Source organism: Acomys russatus, chromosome 22 (genome assembly GCF_903995435.1).
Source record: "Acomys russatus chromosome 22, mAcoRus1.1, whole genome shotgun sequence".
NCBI lineage: Eukaryota > Metazoa > Chordata > Mammalia > Rodentia > Muridae > Acomys > Acomys russatus.
Genome location: NC_067158.1, coordinates 4913107 through 4931624, shown reverse-complemented (window position 1 = coordinate 4931624; position 18518 = coordinate 4913107). Strand labels below are relative to the sequence as shown.

Genomic DNA, 18518 nt, shown 5'->3' with positions numbered 1-18518 from the left:
GCCGAAGCCAAGTAGAAGAGTGAACATCCCCCACCTCATCCCCCCCCCCCCACACACACACACACAACACATCCCCACAAGCTTTCAATGGACAAGTTTGACTGTGTTCCTTGGTGTGTGTATTCCTGGACGCAAAATCCAGGTATGCTGCTCTGGAGTGGCTAGCCCTAGTGGCGGGGCAGATGTGTGGGTTCACAGTCCGTGGCTGCCCTAAAGGAGAGATGGTACCGAAAGAAGGACCCAGTAAGTTCAGAATTCTGATGTGTGGTGCAGACAGACATCAGGAAAAAAAAAAAGACACGCTTAAGATAATTATGGATGATTAAACAGAAAACATTTATGTACATGGCTTCCAAGACAGAATGAGACTATTTTATTTCCTTTATGCATGTCCTCCCTTGATATAAGGCTAAGGAGAGGTATTTTTCTGAGATCCTAGAAACAAAAATGTCAGCTCTGCTTCCTTTTCGGAAAATGCATTCAATAAATTTTCTTTACTTGGCAATTCTCTTTACCTGGCACCTTTAGGGCAAAGCACTTCCCAGCACTGAAATGTAACGAACAACAAGAGCTGCTCTCCACTTTCTCTCTGACTGGATATAAATTCTTCCTGCTGATACAGAGAGAATCTCCATTTAGAACAGCACTTCTCCTTGGCAGAGTGCTGGCAGCCTCGAGAGCATATATGCAAAAGATATGTTTATTTTCAGGGGGCCGAGGCAGGCTCTGCGTGACTGGTGTAAGTGAGACTCTGAGATTCCAGCGACTTAGAGGCTTGCTTGGGCTAGGCCTCTTTGGTTTCCACAATGAACAATTTTAATTGGCTAGGATGTCTATGGTTCTCAGGGAATGACATGGGGACCCTTAACAAGGTGCCACTGCTAATGTGCGTTAGGATGTGAGGAGAAAGCTCACACCACATCCTTGTCTCTGTGGCCTCAGGAGACCAATGGGAAATAGCTATAAACAACTTGGTAAGCAGTTTTGAACCCGTCCCTCCTGTGTTTGTTATTCTAATTGCAGGAAACACCCTTGTAATATGTTGGGTTTCTCTCTCTCTCTCTCTCTCTCTCTCTCTCTCTCTCTCTCTCTTCCAAAGTGACATTATAAGAAATTCTGCTGAATCCTCCCAAACTCCCACGGCTGGGCTTCTTTCATTTTGCCTGTCATTGGTTGTTCTAAAATTTGTGAGAACCTTCAGGTTCCTTTTGACAACTGTATACTTAAGGCTCCACATCATTACTCCAGCATAAGCTAAGCTACGAACAGAGGGGAAGATATTATCAAGTTTTACCCTCAAGAATGAGGATATAAAATAAAATAAAATAATAAAAATAAAAAAGAATGAGGATATAACAAATATTAGTATACCCTTAATAACTACTGCAGGGAAAAGCAGGACTTAAAGTCATGGAAGTTAATATAATTATTATTCAGATAATAAAGTTAAGTTTTACTAGCAATAATAGAGAATAATTGCTTACATTGTTTCAGAAATATAACATACAGAAGCAAACACTGTCCGTGTCCATCACTTTTAATTTATCAATTCTGTTGGAAAATACACATTTATAAATACACACACACGTTTAGTGGAAACTTTTACTTAAAAATCATAGATAAAATACTCATGACTTAGTGAGGTGCAAAATAAAGGCGTTCAAAGTGTGTCATTACTTTATAGACTTAAGTTTTCTCTTACAACTACATTTTTAAACTAAAGGTTGGGACCAAAACAAGATTGGAAGGGGAAGCTTAGAGTTGTAGTTTGCAAATATGTATCTACTAAAATCCACATTTCTTTTATATTTTTTTATTAATTTGGCACCTCCAATTAAAATTCCAAGGCCTCCAGTTGAACTCATCCCTGGGAATATTTATGTGTCTTGAGCACATGAGGTTTTAAATTTTATGAAAAATATTCTAAATTGTATGCTATATCTTATAACTTGTTTGAAATATATCATTCTAGTAAATATAAATTATTTTAGAATAACTCAACAAACCTCATAAAGCCAGCCCTACAGGGACAGTGGCTAACTGATAAAGTAATTCAGAATTTATAAGTAGCCTTTCCTCAGAAATGATACCAGATTTGGAGCGACAGATCTTTAATCCTAGTTCTTGGAAGGCAGAGGCAGGAGAATGGATCTCTGGAGTTTCAGGCCATTCTGATCTACATGGTAACTTCCAGTCCAGCAGGAACTACCCAGTGAGACTTTTTCCAAAAACACAAACATCAAACCCAGTTTGATTCCCAGGGTGCCTGTACAAATCAAAATTTTCATCACTTAGCTGAGCTAAATTCAAATGGCATTTAACTTGTCTTTTGCTTCTAGGGACCAGAAAGCCACGAGCTACAAGGGAGTGAAGAGTAAGGTGAGAAACTGGCAGATTAGGCTAAGATGGGTGTGGAGAGGAGCCTGGATGCCACCTGCTCCTGAGTCTCCTGTGTGGGGAAAGGGTCCAAAGTCTTTTGTTCCACACTGTCCCAAACTCTCTGCTTTTTCTCCAAGTCTGCATGAATTAGTTTTCATTGCTTCAATATCAAGTGCCTTTCCCACCCTCGTGGGCCATTCATCATCCTCCAGGCAGATGTCAGGAAAGTGAGGAGCAAGAACACATGAGAGGTAACAAAGAAGTAACATTTGCGGAAGGCACTTACGCTTTGCTTTTAAACAAGAAAGTTCAAAATGAGTGTCCTGTGCAATGTGCATACTCAACCTGTTTAGAGGGCTGGTTAAAGGCAATGTTACCAGCTGCCTGAGCCCACCCACCATAACAGCTCACAAGCCTGTGCCACTCTAGCTATGATTGCAAGCAGCAGACAGTTTAAAGACAAGCCAAGACAGGCTTGTGGGATGCTTGGGAAGCTGGCACCACGGCGGATCTTGCTGATTCTGCGACTCCTCCTTCCCAGGATCTCTTGTATTCAGGATGGTTTCCTATCTTGAGCATTTGATGAGGAACTATTTCCTAGAGTGAAAATATAAACTGTGTGAAAAAGTGACATTTGCACCGTGGTTACATGTGCCTGTCAAGGCTGTCTCCGGGAGACACGGGCTCTACTCATGTAGAGCATCAAGAGACTGGAGGAGACCCATGCACTGTGCTAGGGCATCCGCCTCTGCTTCCGGTAGGAACACAGGGAGGCTATGGGAGTTAGGTAAGTGGTGCAATGGTGTTTTGTTCTCGTTTGTGTTGTTTTTAGTAATAGTTCCAAATAGCCAAGAAAGACTCATCCAAACAAGGTGAAGTGCTTCTTTAAAGACTGGGGAGAATGGATATGGACAAAAATATCCAAACCCCCATTTGGTGGGGAGGCCTGAGGGCACTCAAAGAAAGAATAAGCAGGCTACCAAGATGAGACTTGATAGCCTATGACCATAAAGGAGGAGGTCTCCCTCAGTCTTAGACCTAAGGGAGGGGAATAGGGTGAAAGCAGGAGGGAGGGAGGAACGGGAGGATACAAGTGATGGGATAACAATTGAGGTATAATCTGAATAAACTGCTTAAATAATAAAAAAAAGAATGAAAAAAATATCCAAACCAAACAAATTGTGCTTATACACAAAATCTAAAAAGCAAATACTAAATAAAGCTTTCAAATATGATTCTAAACTGCATCAGGACATGTGATTTAGAGGATATTAAATTGCAAACGAATTGGCTGAGATTTTTCAAAAAATGAAGAAACAATATCTGTGGCCTATATTTCACTGATATACAAATAATTTACAGACTAAGAATAATTTAACTTTGAATAAGGATGAGCCAAAAATGATGAGAAATTTAGAAAGGAGTCATCTATTGTGTGAGAGTATGTTATGTTAACAGAAAAATAACCTAGACAGAATTTATCCTAGAACCTAGGACAGAAAGCATCAGAATACAGAAACTAAAGAGGCAATCCCACAACTAAATATTTCTTTTCCAGGGAAAATAAGCCTATTTAAAAACAAAATTCTGGCAAAATAATCACAGATGATCTTAGAGGTACATAAAAATGATAACATGAAAGGAGCATTCTTTTCCCCCTTTTAAAGCTATTCAGTGTGGAATATAAAGGGACGGATACCCCCAAATGGATGGCTGAAGACATGGTGAAGAGCCAGTATAGAAAGTGCTGTAAGAATATTGTCAGGAGGGCTGAAGCCTGAGTAAGGGCTGAAAAACTGCCAAGGACAACAGAAAGCTATTTTTAAGCTGTTTGTAAGGAAGAACAAAGGGATAGGTACATTGATTGGGGCACACAGCAAAATGTTAACAGATGTCACAGAAAGCAGAACAATTCAACTTCTGTTCTGATTCTATGGGCTGTATCAAGAAGGATGATCTTCGGACTGGAGGGGGCAAAGCAAACAGACCCAAGAGAGAACCAAGGTCCAAGGTGAGTCCAGAAACAATATGGTTATCACCTGATGGCTTTAGATGAGTTCAAGGCTCTAAGCGAGAGAAACTATCTGTACGGTTAGTAAGAAAGCCTACAAAAATAAATAAATAAATAAATAAAACAAAATAACCCAGATGCGATCATAGAAATGTCTCATGACTCTTCTGGCGTACGTATGGTTGACCATGAACTAGTTTGTCTACAGAAGGAAAAACTTAATTTTTGTAATCAAAAATCTACAGAGAACATATTCCTAGTATGATCCTGGAACCAAGGGAAACAAGCCCTTTATAATAAATGCGATTCTGAACTGCTTGATTAACGTTCCCAAGGACAACTTGTTAACTAATTAGGGCAATCTGGAGCGTTTTCTTATGCCATGTGCCCTTTGTACTTTACTTTACCCTTTTGCTCTCTCTTTGGCTCTTGCTCAGGTTGTATACAGCTTTATTGTAAGATTCGCAGTATTTTGGGGGAAAAAATGTATTCTGTACTTTACCACAATTAGACTTCACAATCAAGTACATGATGCCCAGTGTATGAAGCTCTGGTCTATGAGCCAGGAAAGGTTGGCCTTTTTCTTCCACTAACTTATGACTTAATAATAGATGCAAAAGAACAGCGTAGTAGGTCTATAGATACCATGGTACAATACTTAAAAGGAAGCGTTGATTGTGTGCCAACCATTTGTAAGGGGCTACAATAGGGCTTAAAACGCATCCTCAAATATTCTCAAGAAACTATGAGATGCATGTCTTTATCAACCCAACGCTGATACACAAGACCAAGTGATAGTCTAGACTTAGATCGAATCTTATATATATAGGTGTTCAATGGCTGCTAAGAGGGGAGGATCAGCTCTCACTGGGGATGAGCTCCCATATAGCTTGTCAATCTCAAGTGGTCATCCCCAGACACATGTTCATATGAGCAAAGCTAAACTGACTCAATAGGCTATATAGACTTGTGTACACACACACACACACACACACACACACACACACACACACACGTATACACATGCAACAATAACTTAAAGAAGAGATCATGAATTTGGAAGGAAAGAGAAACAAGAAATTTGAGGCAGAGGGAGGAGATGCAAGATTCATATATGACATTCTCCGAAAGAATTATTGAACAAACAAAACCATAAAACAAACAAAGAAAATGGTCATATAAAGGTGTTGTTGTGGCTCCCAGTACTTGGGAGGACGGCATAGGCGAATCACCACCAGTTCAGGGACAACCTTTTGTATAGAGTGAGTTCAAGGTCAGTCTGGGCTAGAGCAAGATCCTGAGTGTTAAAAAAAAAAAAAAAAAAGCAACAAACTGAAACATTTACAGACGATGTGGAGCCAGAACTCAACGCCAGTGTGATTGCATTTCAGATCCTGTATTCTATTTTACCACACTGCAGACAAAAGTCCCTCAAAGCCCAGTTATAGTGGAGAGAACCTTGAACGTTGCAGACAAGGTGAAAATGTCCCAGGAGCACTTCCCAGCAGAGACAACAGTGCTGTCACTCTTGAACACCTTGTCTTCTTGCAGGCTTTTCTGCAGCCCATGTCACTGTTTGACCCTCGGTGGAGGATGAAAGGACATTGTAGGTGTACCAGTGGATGCTGTTTCCTTCCGTGTGTCTCTCTGTCTCTATGTGTGTATTAATGCACGCACAGAGGCATCTTAATTATTAAAGTAAAAACTGTTAAGAACATAAAGTTTCAGTGTACATTTCTTTGCCAATTTATTGTCTGATTTATTCCTAACCTTCAATGGTCTCTTTCTTCATCTTAGTTTTCTCTCTGTACCTTCAACATGTGTACTTCATTTTAAGCATGAAATGAGTTCTTGTAGAGTTGTGTGATTTTTTTTCAGTAAATGAAATATTACATTAAAGATACTAGAGGCGTATTCTTTTAAAAGAACCTTATGGCAAATTGCTTTGTAAAGCAAATAATGACCCTATAACCAATCTTTCTTTAAATCTAGATTTCCATATACCAGATATGACTAAAAAAATGGTACATCTGTACTTTATTTTTACATTTATCTGCTAGCTGTACTGCGACATAATAGTATGCCAATTTGAAATACCATAATTTTTATACTTTTCTACTTCTTACAATGCAATCTTAGAAAATGTATTATTTTCCATATCCTTCTTACGTATCCTTTCTTTTCTTTTGGTGGAACTTTGGCCTTAGAGCTGTCTATCACCCCTCCTCCGGAATTTGGAGACAGCAGTAGCGCCTCATCTTTCACAAAGCCATAATAACGTGCTGCCATTAGTGTGCAGTATTGTACGCTCCTTTGCACATTTAATATTTACAACAGACTCCTGGGTGTAAACAGTTGCTTCAATTGCTCCCCAAGTCAGAAAACTAGGCATCAGTGGGACCGGACTCCTGAAAGTTGTCTTGCCTGTCTGCAACTCATGTCTGCTGACATATAGTAACTTACACATCACATACCACCACATTTAACAACAGACACATACATATAGTAACATATATGTCACATACCACCACACCGACCAGCAGACACATGCATACGGTAACATACACATCACATACTACCACACTTACCAACAGACGCATGCACACACATAATTTGTATTTGTTAATTATACATCAGTATACGGTGTTCAAAACAACGCTCTGAGATAGTTCTGTGAGACGACTCCCCGTATCCATCTAAATAACACCATCTTTCCCACTTACTTGAAGTATAATGTGTGATGTGTGCATGTGTTGTTCTTTTGACCCTGAGCACACAGTATAGCATTAACTATAGTCACCATGTTGTGCACTGATTTTTTTCAGATTTTTTTCATTGTATATAATCAAAATTCTATATTCTTTGACCAATTCTCCACATCACCCACTCATCTTAGGTTAGCAATGGTCTTAGTCTCTGCTTTTCTATCAGTTAAAAATTTTTGTAGATTACAGTATCAGGCAGATTTGCCACTCCATGCTGGGTTTACTTCAATTAACAGAATGTCACCCAACTTCATCTATATTGTCAACATCACGGGATACTTAAGAGATCTATTTTTACATTTATTTATTTTGTGTATATGAGTGTTTGCCTACATGAATGAATTGCTGAGACAGAAAATCATGTCGGATTCTCTGGAACTGGAGTTACAGGTGTTTCTGAGATGCCACGTGGGTGCTGGGATCTGAAGCCGGTACCCCTGCCAGAGTAGCCAGTGCTCTTATCTGCTGAGCCATCTCTCCAGCTCCCACATAGAATATTGTGTTTTAAACTAAATAATATTCTCCTTAGTGTGTTTCTAAGCACGTGTCACATTTTCTTTATTCATTCATCTATGAATGCTTCTATTTCCCCTTTTTCTTGACTATGTGAATAATGCTGCAATGAACACAAGATCTCAGAAAACTCTTGAGAGACTCGTTCCATTTCTTTTGGGTAGAAACTAAGGTATAAGATTGCTAGATAGAAGTTCTTTAATTTTTAAAGGAGGCATTGTTTTCCATAGTGAATGTGTCTATGTACATTCTCATCAGCAAACAACCGTTACATTTCCCTACTTCTTTGCCAACACTTCTTCCCTTTTGCCATCTGATGGCCATTCTACATCAGGATGGCTCAGATCAAAAACTCAAATGACACCACATGTTGGCGAGGATGTGGAGAGGGAGGAACACTCCTTCATTGCTGGTGGGAATGCAAACTATTACAACCACTTTGGAAAGCTATCTGGCGCTTTCTCAGAAAAATGGGAATAGGGCTTCCTCAAGACCCAGCCATCCCACTCCTTGGAATATACCCAGAAAATACCCTACCACATAACAGGGACATATGCTCAACCATGTTCATAGCTGCTCTATACATAATAGCCAGAACATGGAAACAGCCTAAGTGTCCCTCAGTTGAAGAATGGACTAAGAAACTGTGGTATATTTACATGATGGAATACTACTCAGCTATTAAAAACGAGGAATTCCCGAAATTTGTGGACAAATGGATTGATCTAGAAATTATCATAATGAGTGAGTTCACCCAGAAGCAAAAAGAGACAAACGGTATATACTCACTTATATCAAAACACTAGTCCAAGGGATACGTACCATGAAAATCTTTACTTACCAAGAAAGTGGGTCAGAGGAGAGGATATCCGATTGAGACTTTAGGCAAGAGTAGCATGGAAGAAAGAGGAAATAGTAGGACCCACAGGGTCCTGGAAATCTACAAGAAGAACTTTATGACAGGCAGATCTGGGTCCTGGGGTCCTCCTCAAACTAAGGCACCAGCCAAGGAGAATATAGGCAGTAAGCTTCGAACCCCTACCAAGACCTAGCCGACGAACATGATATTCTCCACGGTTGAGTGGAGAGTGAGATCTGACTCTCACACGAACTCTGGTGCTCCTTTTCTGACCATGTCCCCCGGATGGGGAGATCTGGTGGCACTCAGAGGAAGGATAGCTAGTTACCAAGAAGAGACTTGATATTCTGAGAGCATATATAGGGGGAGGAGGTCTCCCTCAGTCACAGACATAGGGGAGGGGAGAAGGGAAGAAATGGGAGGGAGGGAAGAATGGGAGGAAACAGGGGAAAGGCTAACAATCAAGATGTAATATGAATAAATTAATAAAAAAAGAAAGAAAGAAATTCTAATAGGTTTTTGGATGGCGTTTCGCTGAGATATTGATTTGTGTTTTTCTGATGATTAGCGATGTTGGGAATGTTTTATATCTTTCACATTTCCTCTGGGTCATCTTTATATCTTCTTTTGAGATATATCTGTTCAGGCCCTTTGCCATTTTTAATTGGGCTGTTGTTGCCTTGCTTTTATGGGCTGTTGAATTGTTCAAGTTCTTCATGTATTTTGAATATTAACCCCTTATCACGTAGATGGATTGCAAATATTTACTCACACTTGGTAGGTTATCTTTTCAGTCTGGCTATTGTTCCCTGTGCTGCGGAGAGGCTTTGTAGTTCAATGCCATTCCACTCCTCTCGCTCTGCTTCTGTTGCCTGGGCTTTCAGGGTCGCATCGCATCGGAAGCACTGTGACCCCGGGTCAAGAAGCTTCCCGTGCTGCCTGTCGGAAATTTTAAAGTTATAGGCATTCCATTAGTTTTTAAACTCATTTGAGTCGGTTTTTACATATAATGCTGGGTATGAATTCAATTTCATTCTATTGCAAGTAAGATTTGAGTTTTTCTAACCATTTATTGACAATATTGCCATTTCCCCATTGTGCAGTTAGATACACACAGTAACTAATGTTGTGTGTGTTTTCTTATTATTGGAATAATGAACAGTTTAAAAGAAGGTCTCACAGAGAAGACAAAGCTTTAAGTGAAATTATTTTTATGAAAGGCCAAATTGATTCTAATAATGTCCCTGTAATCAGCTGTCTTGATGAGATAGTCTCTTGTTCATATTGAGCCTCCATGTTTTTGTCTGTGGAGTGGAATGCTTGGATCTACTCTGACTACTGGCCTACTCAGGTGAGATGTTGTACTCACTGGATGACCTACGTGCATTTCTTAACTCTTGTTCCTAGAAGGTAAGCTTACATTAACATCGTGTTTATCACAAGGAACCCGCATACATGGCTAACTACATAGCCACCACTTTTTAAAAAAGATGAAAAGTGAAATTAATTCTACAACTGTGTCTATCCTGGATGAGGGTGCTGCCCACTGCAGGCAGGCTTTTCGTAAAACCGAAGACCTAGCATTTATGAAGAAGTGAAGAGTGCAGCTAGGATCTAGGATCTAAGAAGGAAGATTCTGGTCTAGACGGATTTGGCAGGACCACAGCTTTCAGAGGCAGAGTCCTGAGTCCAATCCGTCCCATTAATGCAGCCCCCAGCATGCCTTGTTCCGCACAGTGCAGTACACAAGTCATCTCAGCTTTGCCTTTCACCCAGGGAAACAACCAGCTTTTATCACCTCTCTCCGGCCTCTTATGATCAAGGTGACTTATAAACAGCTGCAATAAAAATGGGGTTTTTTTCATAAGCATCTTCTCAATAATATCTCTGAAAAAGCAGGGAGGCTAAGAGATAGAGGACATTCACAAATTTTTGTCCCTGGAGCCACAAAATGCACATGAGCAATTTCTTCATTTGACCAAAATGAATGGTCATCACAAAAAACAAATGTAACTTTGGTATCCCTGATTTGGCGGAGACAGCTTAGGGGCTCAAACTTAATAGACTTTTTCTAACCGATTAGGATCTCAGAGTAGGCTGCAGAGTCATCCTGTCAGAGCCGAAGCACAGGCCCTGAGCTGTCCTTGATCCATGACCTTAGCAGACAAAATGAAAGGCTGCAGAGTCGCCTAAGCTTCCCGAGGAAGACGTGGCAGTGCCCAATTTGCTTGGTGGTCTTTTAGGGGGGCAATTAGGCATTAAACATAGAGTGGTGCTTAAGGAAAAGGCCTTACAGCCAAAGCACATTTCTATATTCCAAAGGTCCAGGAAAAGCTACGCCTAAGAAGGATTAGCTACTATCAGATGATATTATGCCTGGATTAATGATGTTCCACATTCACTATATTTATAAAAAGAGAGGAGAAAAAGAATAGGAATCTTTTAAGGCACAGATAAGTGATTTCTATAAACCTTAAAAGCTAAAAGAAAACTCATTTTTATAGAAGATAGTGGTTCTAATAGTATATTTATTTATGAATCCTTAATTAGGGTATTTTTCCCTTAAAAAGGCCCTCCATTTCAGGTAAATTGCTGCTAGCATCGTCTGCGAAGCTTGAGAAAAGTGCATATGTGTGCCTGTAAATGAGTGTGTGTGTGTGTGTGTGTGTGTGAGTGTGTGTGTGCCTGTAAGTGAGTGTGTGTGTGTGAGTGTGTGTGTGCCTGTAAGTGAGTGTGTGTGTGAGTGTGTATGTGTGCCTGTAAGTGAGTGTGTGTGCCTGTGAGTGTGTGTATCTGTAAGTGAGTGTGTGTGCCTGTAAGTGAGTGTGTGTGTGTGAGTGTGTATGTGTATGTGTGCCTGTGAGTGTGTGTGTGAGTGTGTGTGTGTGCGTGTGTGTGTGTGTACAGAGAGGCCTCTTGTATCACAGCTTTATGCTCTACCAAGTATTTTAACCATTCTTATTTTAGACAACTGTTTTTGTAATGGATATACTAAAGGTGATCATTTTATTTTATTGCTAGTCATTGCTGACTGAAATATTTTGCCATATGAAAGTAATTACTGTGACTATATTACTTTTCTAACGTGTTCATTTTGGGTCCCAAATACTCACAGTATGAAAATCTTTCACCCTGTTTAAAGAAAAAGAGTCATTGACTCCCATGCTCCGACCTTGCTTACATAAAGACATTCAATGGCTGTGCAATTTCCTTTTTCTTTTCTCTTTCATGTGTTCCCTATGTGTATTTTTATGGCTCCAGAGGTTGCAGGAACAGTCTAGCCTTGTGTGGCGGTGTGAGATGAACACTGAGAAATGAAGTAACTGACACGAGCATCAGAAGTCAGGAAATGCAGCAAACCACTTCAGGTCCCCACAGTAAATACAAATAATTTACACCATGCCTAAAACAGAAAGGAAGGAAGGAAGGAAGGAAGAAAGGAAGAAGAAAAGGAAAAAAGGGGAGTGAAGAAAGGAAAGAAGGAGACAGGGCCAGACAGATGGACGGAGGACTAGAGGGAAAACTTAAAGGGAGGGCTACAGGGAAGAAGAGAAGCAGCATTTTCAGATTTGAAGTCGTGGCCACATCTGTCCTGTACTCTGGGCTCCTCTAGGAAGAGGCACACCACATCTGGAACTCTTGGCTGAAAACAGTGGCAAAGGAAAAACGTCCCAGCCAACACACAATGCCCTTGGGCTTTTTGTCCTATCCAGTCAGTTATCGGACATATTCATGTGCTAAAGCTTCAACTCAGCAGAACCCCTAACAGAAGCCCAAAGGACAGGGCCTTGGGGGGGGGGGGGGGATAGGGGGTGTGGGGGTGGGGGAGGAACCTGACTTCCAAAGTTGGACTTTTGCTCTCTGATTTTTGCTTCATCGATTACAATTCACTCATCCTTTGTGGCACCTGCCATACCACAATCTACTTTGTGCCCATGGGCTACTTTGAGAAAATCACCGAGCTCCCCTAAGATCTATTGTAGCACACCTGTGCCCCTCGCCCCCCTCCCTACTGTAGCACACATGCGCCCCTCGCCCCGCCCCGCCCCCAACACACAAACAAACAGACAGGCATCTCTAAGTACTCATACATTACACTGGTCTGCAGTGGAAAAGTTCAGTGGACATAGTATTATTTTAAATGTCATTTTTTAAAATCAGGTGCATTTGACAATCACAAGCCTCTCATACGGTCTCCAAAATTCCTATGAAATATAACTTCTTGTTGCTTGCATTGCATCCGCGAGGGTAATCAATGTATTCCTGGGCATGGCTGTTTAATGGCAGAGCTAGGGCATACTAGTGCACACACTGGTGTGCTGTACTCTCACCCTGCTGCTTCCGTTCTGCATGGAACTGATTCTTTAACACAAGAAATAGTGAAACTTCATTTCAAGACTTAGGATGAGAACAGATTTGTAAACATTTCAACTGATTCCCCCCCCTCATGCATCCTAATGCCACACACCCGAGATTTACCTAAACAATGTGACTGATCACCTCCAAGCTCACGATTGCTCCCCATTTCTGCACCAGGCTCATCCTCAGAAGTTCTACTACTCTCCTTCCATACAACTGTAATGGCGACCAGGATTGTGCATAGCCAGGCACACCTACCGTACAATCCAGCATTGCTCTCCTAACAAACATATACAGACAATTAATTCTGAAATATACCAGTCTCTCCTACATACCTTAAGATTGACATCCACACTGCAGGTCAACTGGAATAATCATATCAACATTTTTTTATATCCCAAGCAAGCTAAAGTAAGGCTCTCATAAAGGATAATTAAGCAAGCTAATATTATAAGAAATGGAAAACACACTAAGAATATGTGCTGAAATACCTGCTTGGTGTAATTCAGAACTGGGGTTTCAGGAGATTAACAATTATGATCGCCAGTCCTCTTCAGATTCTATAATACTCCACACAATCTTTTTTAAATTACTTTATTAACCTTTCCTCCTAGCACAGAAGTGCCCGATTATAGATAATATTTCCGAATCATCTGAGGTGTAAGTGTGTTTGATTTGCTCGGTAATTATTTGTCTACTTTATTACACTGGCCGAGCATACAAGCTCCTTGACCAGGTCTACCTCAAGTCCAGCTAAGAACAGGGTCATCTCCTTCAGTGCGTCCTTCCCTTTGGGCCCGAAGTCAGTGCAATTTCCCTGCCAGAGACAGGGTTGGTGTGTGGGGAACATGGGATACTTTAAATATGGAGGCATCAGTCTGTGTGCCATGTTGTTCAAGTTCTAAGGACCCTGAGCTTAGTGGAGAGACGATTGTTTGGAATATTAGGATGGTGTTTATTCCGGCATGACTGGGACATGCAAGTGTCCCTTGGTGAACCCTGAATGCCTATCTGTCTGGTGGCCTTGCCCAGAGCCTTATGCCCTATCTGTTCCTCATTATTCATACCAGCTAGGACATTGTTTCAGTTTTAGTGTGACTGGTGAATGCATTTGAGGGCACCTGCAGGAGCTCACACAGACAGGAAAGAATATCGCGGGATTAAAAAGGGCACATCGCAAGCCCAGCCATTTCCACAGGGACTTAGAGAAAAGAAGCCGCTGAAAATCAATCTTGGGTTTGCCGAGGGAAAGTTTGCCTGTTGCAACTTCATAGCTGTACTTGCAGTGTCACAAGATGGAACAGGGAGGGTGGATCTTTGGAAGGCCACCTCCAAGTAACTATGCAAAGGCAAGAGACCGATGTGTGTGGTCTACAATCAACAAATCTTGACATTTCCATATGTAGGACGATTCCAGGGCTGTGTTAGTAACACAGGAATCCACCAGTCAGTTCAGTCACCCATGGAATTACAGTATAGGGTACGGATGCCAATATTTTAAACCTAAACGGAGCATTAAAAAAAAAAACCAACAACAACAATAACAACAACCACACAAAATAAAATTTAGTGTCAGCACAAAGTTGACAGCGAATGATTATATAACAGCTTTGAACCTTGAAGAAGAGTGTAAATACCGAGGATGCCCCGCAGGCTCACTCAGCCTGCATATATAACAGACCTGATGCACAGTCTCTGTGGTAAAGACGGAATGGGGCACTGGGAAGACGCAAAAATTCTGCCAACCAAGAGTCTTGACTGTCACCTTTCTGACTAAATCAGTTCCTTCTATGCAAGGAGGGAGGGACCCAGCGCCCTGGGTGCACCTCAGCAAGGCCAATGGCCCACCGCCTTGAAGCAGGAATGTTAATTATCGGCTCTTCCATGGTTATCAGGGCTGCCACAACCCCACCAGCATTTGCCCTCTGCAAATACTCCTCTCTCTGATCTTTAATCCTTGGCACTTTGAGGCCATAAAAGAATCCGACCCAGTCCAACTCTGCTCATTTCTACAGTGTAAAAATAAAGGCAAAGCAAAACCGGTCTCTGCTCCAGATACAAGCGTAAACTTAGTGGAGCCCTTGGAAGGAAAGGGCATTTGCTCTTCTCTCTCTCTCTCTCTCTCTCTCTCTCTCTCTCTCTCTCTCTGTGTGTGTGTGTGTGTGTGTGTGTGTGTGTGTGGACATGCCCATACCTGCCTCCAGCCAGGGACGTTCTCAATTGCCTAAAGAAAAGCAAGTGCTACCTGGCTTTGGCCTCAGCCCTAAGTGCCAAAAGTCAGCAAGGGTGCCATCACCACTGCTACTTACAAACTCAAAGCAGGGAGGCCTTCTACACATGCCTAGAGATCACTCCACTCCACAGGTTTGTAATTCATTCACAAGATAATTAATCAATTAGCAAATGACCTCTTCCCCTTTGTTATTTACAAGGCAGGAGAGCTGCATCTCCAAGGCAATGGCAGGCCACTTGTATTCCAACTTTGCCCTTCAGGCACATTGGTCTTATTTATCTGAATTGAGCAGATGTTTTGCAGTGCCAGCCCGTTGTGACTATACTGTTTGCTATTAGAACCTGAATAAGATTTAAGCTAAGCAGAAGACCATAAATATGACACCATATAGACATTCATGATGATCAACTGTGTTGTATCGTCTCCAGCCATGACTACTTATTCATATAGGAAAAGAGGGAGCAAATACACTTGACATTGCTAAGAGAGGAACTGTAGTCATTGGAAGGACAGGCGAAGATGAGGCTCACACAGCCATGGCTCTAGAGTACAACTCTGAGGTCTTAAAATGCAATTAAACTGCTGCAATGTGTCCATCCTGTTTATAGGCCCAACACTTCTCATTTCTTTCAGAGCTCCCATATTATCTGTGACAGTTCTTTGGAAAGCAAAGATGTCAAGCAGCTTTTGCTTAGGTGCTAGAGTATTTATCGGATCTCCCAGATAACCACGGCTGAGTGGGGGTGAAGGGGGGGAGGTCTGACAAATATACAAATCCGCTCAGCTCCCAGTCTTAGCCTTGGTCAAGAGGCTTGGCTATGCAACCGTTTTACCTGTTGGGGCTGCAAGAGCCCAGCCCATGAAATGTGAAAAGAGAAAACCACTAGGTAAACTGGCTGATGTGTGCCTGTAGGTCCAGCTTTCAGAAGGCTGAGGCAGGAGGACATGAGTTCGAGGCTAGCCTAGATTAAAGAGGGTCTCTCTTTAAAAACAAACAAGAGAGAACAAAAGAGAAAGGAAGAGAGAGGAGAGGACCTGTGTGGTTCTGAGTTTTCGTTCCTCTGCTGTGATCACCTCTGTCTTTCCCCATCCTTCTGCACTGGCTGTTGTATAGAGGGATAATATGGGCCATCCACCTTAGCCAGGGTAGGAAGCTGGGTCTTTTAGAAGCAAAGAAGGTTCTCAGAACCACACAAATTTAATTATCCAAACAATCAGAAAACCTGTGTCTATGGCTGCACTTTTGAGACAATTACTTAGTATAAACTTACTCCTTTGTGCCCAGAACAAAGCCAATTTGGCTCCATTTTTACAGCACTGGAATACCGAACTCTGGGCATCCAAATGGCCTTGTGGCAGTGGTTTCCAAGCTGCAGGTCATGGCTTCTACAGGGCTGCATATCAGAGCCCCTGCATGTTTGATATGGGCACTACTGTTCATAAGAGTAGCTGCATTACAATTATGAAGTAGCAATGAAAATCATTTTATGGTTGGGGGTCATCACAAGATGAACTATATTAAGGGAAGGTTGAAAATCTTAGGGGCTTCCGGATAGGTTCAGAGACCTAAGTGTAGTGGTTTGACAGGAAGCGAACAATGAAAGAGTGATATGAAAACCTTCCATAACCCTTCACTCTGTAAAAAGCAAAACACACAAACAAACAAACAAATAAACAACAACAAAAATAAGACTTACTGACAGAAACATATTCTAATGTTTGAAAGAGCTCTGAGAGCTCATAAATGAGATTAGAGAAAGGTCATCATAGTACGAATACCCTTAAAACAAGTAAACTCTAAGCTACTCAGCTCTTTTCACCTTAAGATGACAACAAAAATGAATGGTCAAACGTGAACAGAAGCGAATGCTTCTTATGATTGACTTCACCCACACAAGAATAAAAATCACAACAGTGAATCTTGGACATATTATTTCTTAGCAAAATTAGCATAACCCAGCACATCTTAACATTAAAATTTAAAAAGTATTTCAAACTGTCCTCATATCATCAGCAGAGTCATGTCACAGACTTTTTTATTGGTTCAGCAGCCTAGGTGTAATTGTATTAATATTTTAATGTTTGATACATATTGCCCATGATACATTGCTTGCATAAATAAAAAGCACCAACATTCAATTGCCAATGAAATAATCACACAGTCTAGATCTTTATTATATCATGCATTATTTAATTACAATAATCAGAGCCCTTTGAAGGTAAAACAAGATTAAAAAGGTTTTGTTTTATTGGATCTATATATTTGATTTAAACTCTACATGTTAGCTTTACATTAAGAATTTATAAGGCATCAGTTCAAATGGTGCTATTATAAGAGTTTATTTCTCTTATAATTAGTACAGTACTCTTAAAGTACTCTGACTATACGATAATATTTCAGTATTTTAATGAGCTTTTTAAGTGTAATTGATGTAACAATCATTGAATTATACATTTATACCTGAAGAATAATGAAGGAAACATTTTAATGAGAAATTTAATCATTATTAGCAAATGATCTACTAAACTGCCATTTGCTGACATTTAAAAGCTTAATAGCAGAAAACTGTATTTTCCTCCATTGGCATCAACATTGATAGTGATTACTTTTCTGTTACTCCGATTTCCCAGGTTAACTTTCTACCATCACTAATTTATTTATAAATTTGAGAAAACTTTCTTTAACCCACCCTTGTCAGCTCCTTCCAGAAAAAGTGGGGCTTGACACTTAGAGGGATAATTTAAATAAATTAGCCCCTTTCCAGCCTTCAGCAGTTTTCAGCATAAAAGGTTTCTTTCTTGTGACTATTCACGCTTGCATCAGCTTGATTTTGATGAATGCCCTGCGAATTCCCTGATAGTACCTCAGACAGAGATCTTAGACCAATGTCAACAGGGGTTTCAAAGCTCCTTCATTTCCAGCCCACATCAGCATTCAAGGCCTGAGAGGCAGCGGGTGCAAGGGGGGCCAACTAAGGGGCTGAGTTTTACTGATGGGTTAAGCAAAACACCCATGCCAAGGGAAAAGGCTTAGAATGGAGACATTGGAGTGAGCTCTGTAAGGATGTATTTTGAAGTCACAGAGACCCCAAGGCAATACCAAATGGGCTGGATTTACATAATCTCCTGTAGGTCAGGAGACATTTCATGCAAGTTCAGCTTTGGAGCTGAGGTGCAAGCAATGGCACCTCTGGTCAGTATGCATGCTGGAGAGGCATGATGTCTTGGGCACAGACCAAAATGGGCTCTGCTTGCTTTCCACTCCACCTTCACCAGTGGGCAGCATGCCTTGGTGTCTGTAAGAGTCAGTTGGTTCCAGACTCTGTAAGCAGAGCGGAATGTCAAGGTTCAGTGTGCAAAATTTTGTGATAGAATTCACCGATCTAGAAGGAACAAAAG

The 18518-nt window shown here is 41.1% G+C and overlaps 1 long non-coding RNA gene across 2 annotated transcripts in view; it reads right to left on the bottom strand.

Annotated features, from left to right (window-relative positions):
• LOC127205698 (uncharacterized) overlaps positions 1–9420 on the bottom strand; it is a 35385-nt gene extending 25965 nt beyond the window's left edge. The window contains exons 1-3 of one of the 2 annotated variants that reach the window (XR_007832683.1): positions 9300–9420; positions 5849–5972; positions 2920–2976 (exon numbers count right to left, since the gene is read on the bottom strand). This is a non-coding gene — a long non-coding RNA (uncharacterized LOC127205698). Of the gene's footprint in view, positions 1–2919; positions 2977–5848; positions 5973–9299 lie in introns of those variants that run through there. The other variant, XR_007832682.1, reaches the window with a different exon arrangement.
• Between the last annotated feature and the right edge of the window lie 9098 nt (positions 9421–18518).